Source organism: Polyodon spathula, chromosome 12, assembly GCF_017654505.1.
Source record: "Polyodon spathula isolate WHYD16114869_AA chromosome 12, ASM1765450v1, whole genome shotgun sequence".
Lineage (NCBI taxonomy): Eukaryota > Metazoa > Chordata > Actinopteri > Acipenseriformes > Polyodontidae > Polyodon > Polyodon spathula.
The window spans coordinates 8,698,452-8,703,986 of NC_054545.1; the positions used below are offsets into that span (position 1 = coordinate 8,698,452).

The 5,535-nt window shown below is 34.7% G+C and overlaps 1 long non-coding RNA gene across 1 annotated transcript; it reads right to left on the reverse strand.

Moving 5' to 3' along the window:
- Positions 1-243: 243 nt before the first annotated feature.
- LOC121324631 lies at positions 244-4,630 on the reverse strand. The gene is made up of 3 exons (XR_005951252.1): positions 4,539-4,630; positions 1,800-1,972; positions 244-498 (listed from the first exon to the last, which is right to left on the reverse strand). It is a non-coding gene; the product is annotated as an uncharacterized LOC121324631 (long non-coding RNA).
- Between the last annotated feature and the right edge of the window lie 905 nt (positions 4,631-5,535).

Sequence of the window (5,535 nt, forward strand, 5' to 3'; positions counted from 1 at the left end):
TCTATCTATCTATCTATCTATCTATCTATATATATATATATATATATATATATATATATATATATATATATATATATATATTAAAGATAAAGCAAATATCGTAAATGCATTCGGAATACTTTTTTTGGGGGGTATTTTAGATATTATTTTGGGGGGTAAAATACAAAAAACAGAATAACTTAAACTGATTGCATACCAAGCTGGAGCCTGGTGCTATCTCCACTTCTGGCTTTAAAATAAAGATCCATCAGGAAAGCTAAAGAATGACAGTGTGGTGAAAGAAATTCAATACATTTTAATGCATTTTACAGTCCATTATGATTTGAACTGATTGTATCAGACTTGGAAATAGGGCCGTGGAGGATGTTTGTCATCGGCATGGTTTTCTGGAGCATGGGCCTCATGTCTGAGTGGAGAACATGTTCCTCTAGTTTCTCCCCCTTCTCCAATCCTCAGAAAATCCTCAAATCCTCAACCACTGTTGCTTAACAGAGATACCTGTGGACAGATGTAGGACCGCAGTATATGTTATATTAATAAATAGAGCTTAGTTTAATTGGAAGTATCCCTTAATAAACAAAAATAATTAAAAAGCAAATGTGCTTCCTATTAAAAATATCAAATGTATGTTCTAGAATACATTCTTCAAACACATTTCATTACTATTTGAGCTAGATAGAGAGATAGATAGATAGATAGATAGATAGATAGATAGATAGATAGATAGATAGATAGATAGATTAACTCAGAGGGTGGAGACTTATGATTTCTCAGTTTTTTATTGGTTAATATATATTTTTTTTTTTTCAATAAAAACATTTTTCTCCTTAACAGCATGGAGTATGGTGTGTAGATAAGTGGGAAAAAAATCCTCGTTTAAATGTCTGAAACTCTGAGGCACTGACAACTAAATGTGAAAAAAAGTTAAGGGAGTGTAGACTTTCTATAGGCACTGTATATATACAGAGAATGTGTTCTGTTACAAAATTGATATATCATAGATATATTTCATTCTTATATGGATATTTTAGTAAAATAATTACAAACAGTAAAAGTTTACATTGTTAGAATGAACTATAACCCTTCAAAGGTGTTTTAGTAAATGGCAATGCAGTTGAACTTTCCTGGTTGCAGCTTTTAATGGCATATTGTCTAATGCATGACAATGTTCCTGCTTTTAAAATACTCTAATTGCTGTTTAAAGGAAACAATATATCCCTTGAGAGGGCACACATAAAACCAGACAATTCACTGTTCCACCTTGAGTACCAAGGACACCAAACCATCATTCTAATAGCATAGCCTTTGAGCTTTAATAGCTTTAGAATGGACTTTAGTCACCCATGCCTTAACAAAAAGCCTGTCTTTCTCTTTCATTGTATTTCTTTTAACGAAAGCCAGTTAATTTGTTCATTTTGAGGCGGTATAATGCCTTGGCTAACAACATCATAAAAAGCATTATTCATGCCACCTCCCTTTTTTCACACTTTATGTTCCATGTCCTTACAAGAAACATCTGTTTCTTGTCCATTAGTTCCCAGGTCATATGGTCCCCAACCAGAATCCCCAACCTGATACAATAAGCGGACATCCCTCTGCTAACAAGGACCAGACTGCGAGGCCAGATGGAAGTGACCAGTCCAGTGTAAGCCTTAGCCTTGGTGCTCAGATGAAAGACTTGTGTGTTTTCCCAGGTGATCCCAAACTGCAGAGTGGTTACACCTTTTCCCACCCCCCCCCCCCCCCCCACCCAAATTGCAGCAGACAACAAATAAACCACAAGAGCTCTTTCATGTTACCTTCAGTTAACACGTTCCCTGTTCCACTCATCAGTGCTTCAGGAAGTTTCTTTTAAAAAGTCAATATTATTGTTGGGGCATTTCATTGCTTTGGGTTGCTGTGTGCGTTGGTTTACTTGTTTTCAACTGCATGCCGAGATGTTGTCTCCTCATAACCAGCTGAGAGGAAGGATCTGTGGCAAGTAAACAACCTGATAATGTCCAGTGATTATTACTTGATTAATGAATACCTTTAATGTATCTGAACATTGTAAAATAAATGAACAACATTGTGTAATTGAAGGTTATTTCTCCCAAGATTTACCCCACTAGTGTGTTAACATGTTCGTTCACATTGCCCAGTGCTGGCTTCAAAATGTACTGTATTTTAAATAACATTTAATATCAGGAAACAATACATTGTATCTAACAGAGTAAATGTAGAACATTTTTTAATCATAAATCAAGAGCAGTGCTTGAATAAAATATATATATATATATATATATATATATATATATATATATATATATATATATATATATATATATACATACACACACACACACACATACAATATTGTGATAGTTAATAATGACAGATACTTGTGTACCTTTATTAATATTTGGTAAATCAGCTTTATTAAATCTTCCAGGTGACATGGCATAGCATAACATGCATTTTGCTTGTCTTGGCAGAACCTATTTTCATCCTTCTCGACAGATCTGTTTCAACTGCTCAGTAAATGAAGGCTGGCTTCTTTTCAAGCCATGGATGAAAAGACCTGTGTCACAACATTTAATTTAAATAATGGTATTATTTTGTAAAGAAACACAGGGTATCAAATATCAGGCAACACTCTATATATCCAGAGTATGAGTGAGGAAAAAGACTACAATATAACAGCATCAAATACATGAATAGTAAGGCCGTTCCTGTTGGATTTGTTTCCACACACACACACACAAAAAACACCTCTCTGTTATAACCTGATAAAGAACAGTGCAGACCTTTCTAAAGCTCCCTTAGCAGACTGATATGTGAATTGCTTAGCCCTTGGCTGTATTGTTTTGCTGGCTGGTTCGTAGAAAATCTTTTTATGGATTCTATATGGCTGTAAAAAAAGAAAACCTTTAAAAAAGCTTACAATCTTTTAATTCAAAGCCCAGTTAACTGCTTGTTGATTTCCAGATATGGTCGAGATGTAAAGGAAATTGGTCTGTGATACAGAAGACTAAGTCATACAACTAGAAACAAACAATAGCAATGGAAACCATACGTCAGCTGTCAGCTAACAGGCGGGGACAATGTAAAGAAGACAAATATATAAATATAGTGCCATGTATACAGTACGTATGTATTTATCTATTTATTTTTTACAGAAGGCTCAAGTTGCTGAATACAATTTAAAAAAATGGATTTTAAAATTCACACTAAAATATTAGCATCTTATCTGCCTGCCTAAGAACATCAAGACATCCAAGACCTAAGAGTGACAGCAACTGAAATGGTCGTATTTTTGTAAGTACTTTTTAATACACAGGATAATATTTTAAGAACTCAGAATCAGATCTTAACACCGATTCTTAATATAGTAGTTGGCTTGACTGGGGATGCATTAACCTTAAATGTATGCTCCCAGTAGGAGCTTGTGTCACGTCTGAGTATTGTGTTGTATTATGCTGTGACAAACACCAATTAACATGCTAATAAGATTCATGGCGTACTTTGGAAATGGCACACACATTCTTTTAACCCCAAGAGTAACTTAAAATAAGTTAATGGTCTTTTTTATTACATTACTCTGCTTAGAATCCTGCTGCTGAAAACATGTTATTATAAAGGAGTGAGGTTTGTGATGCATTGTGTTATAGAGCAGACAGATTTGCCTTTCAGATTAGACTGCTTTATTGCTCAAATAATGTCGAAGCAGCTGCGTTGTCATAATGTTGCATACATACATTACATTACCACTGGTTAAAAACAGTGTGCCATTGTGCTTCATATTTTACAGATGGGTGTTGTTTACTGACATTACATTTTTTATACAAAGGAAATCATTTAAAAAGCATGGATGCGCAGTGAAAGTACATCATTTGATGGATAAACTGTGAGGTTAGATGTTCTGATCATGTGACAACGTGACCATAAAAACATGAATATTTAAATTTTATTTTAAACAAGTCAATGAAATGGTTTATATGTAGAATAAAACAGGCAGCAGCAAAAAACAGATCAGGGCTGGTGTTTAAAAAGGCCTGAAGGGCTGAGTGGGAGGAAGCCAGTGCTGTTTCACTAGATTTCTGAAAAAGCCTTTGGCTGCCCATAACCAGTCCTAATGTCCTCCTTCAATACAATACACAAACAGTGTTCTCACTGAGACAGAGCTTAGAGCTTGGGAGGTAGGCACCACTATATAAACAAAAATGTGAGAGAGCAGGAAGGAAATAAACATTTAGGAATAAGTTTACTGCAGAAAAAAAAAACATTAAGCTCACTGCCAATTGGAAGAGTTTTATTAGTCTCAAAAGTTAATCCTATCTGGAATCTCTCACCCTGAGCAAACATCATTTACTGCAAGAAACTTTATTTAAAAATAAAGTTCACAATCTAAACTAATCTCTTTTCAGTGTCTATTATATCGTACTAGTAAACTGTTTTTGGCAGCATCGTTTCAACCACTCTAAAATACACCACAAGAAGTTAGCTCAGAATAGCAATGACACCTAAAAGTATCACATGCAATTAGCATAAAAGATTACCTGTTAGTAGGATGTTTACAGAGCTGGAAATAAAGTGTGACCATGTGCTGGAAGCTGGTCTGAGCACATAGGCTTCCAGGATACAGAGAATACAAGTGCAGTACAATCATCCACTTATTATACAAAATAATAAAAACATACCACAAGAAAGTATGTTGAAAGAAAAATATAGTCAAAGGATACAAATGATTATACAGCAATACAAGGTGAAACAGCATATTTCAGTAGTCATCACTTACTTCCTGTGTTGTGTCTGAGAAATGGGAAGCAACATGCTTGTAAATGTTTCTCAAAACCATACACCGGAAAACAAATGATTACCAAATAGGCTGAAAATTGGAAATGATCAAGAAGGCTATTTGATTGTGATTCCAGGCTTTTCCTTGGCTTTTATATATCTCGCCCTTTACTATCTCTGCATATCTTTCTATCTTTGAAATGTGCGTTCAGTCCATTGCTTAGAATTGGGATTCTATTTTTACTTCATCAATCTTCAATACCTTGTCTAAGTGGATACTTTCCCAATAACACAGCCAACTAAAGCTGTATATCCTTTGTCTTTGAATATTTCTCAATCTTTGTGAGTTTCCTAAAGACTGTTTCTTGCACATTGTTTTAACCCAGCTAAACAATGAAAAAGAAAAAAAACCTTTTAAATGCCAAACATTTCTTGCTTGTCTTTTTTTTTTTAGAGAGAATATAGAGATTTTAGAGAATTCACAACTAATAATGCACAGGTCATGCACTTTGAAAACATTTCAATTCCCTGATGGAGATAAATTTGAAATGGTATGAATTAGGCTAATGGCCTCTTTCCGAGTGTTTAGTCTGCAGTCTGTGAAAAACGAGGTCAAGCTAAAGCTGCTGACACAGCTCCAAACGTTCAGAGTGGAAGTAGTTTTCCTTCAAATTCCCCACAGTGAATAACTTAAACTCTTTAATGCAGAATTCCCTTAACCAGCTTAAAAACATTGGTGTCAGCACTAGATCGAACACA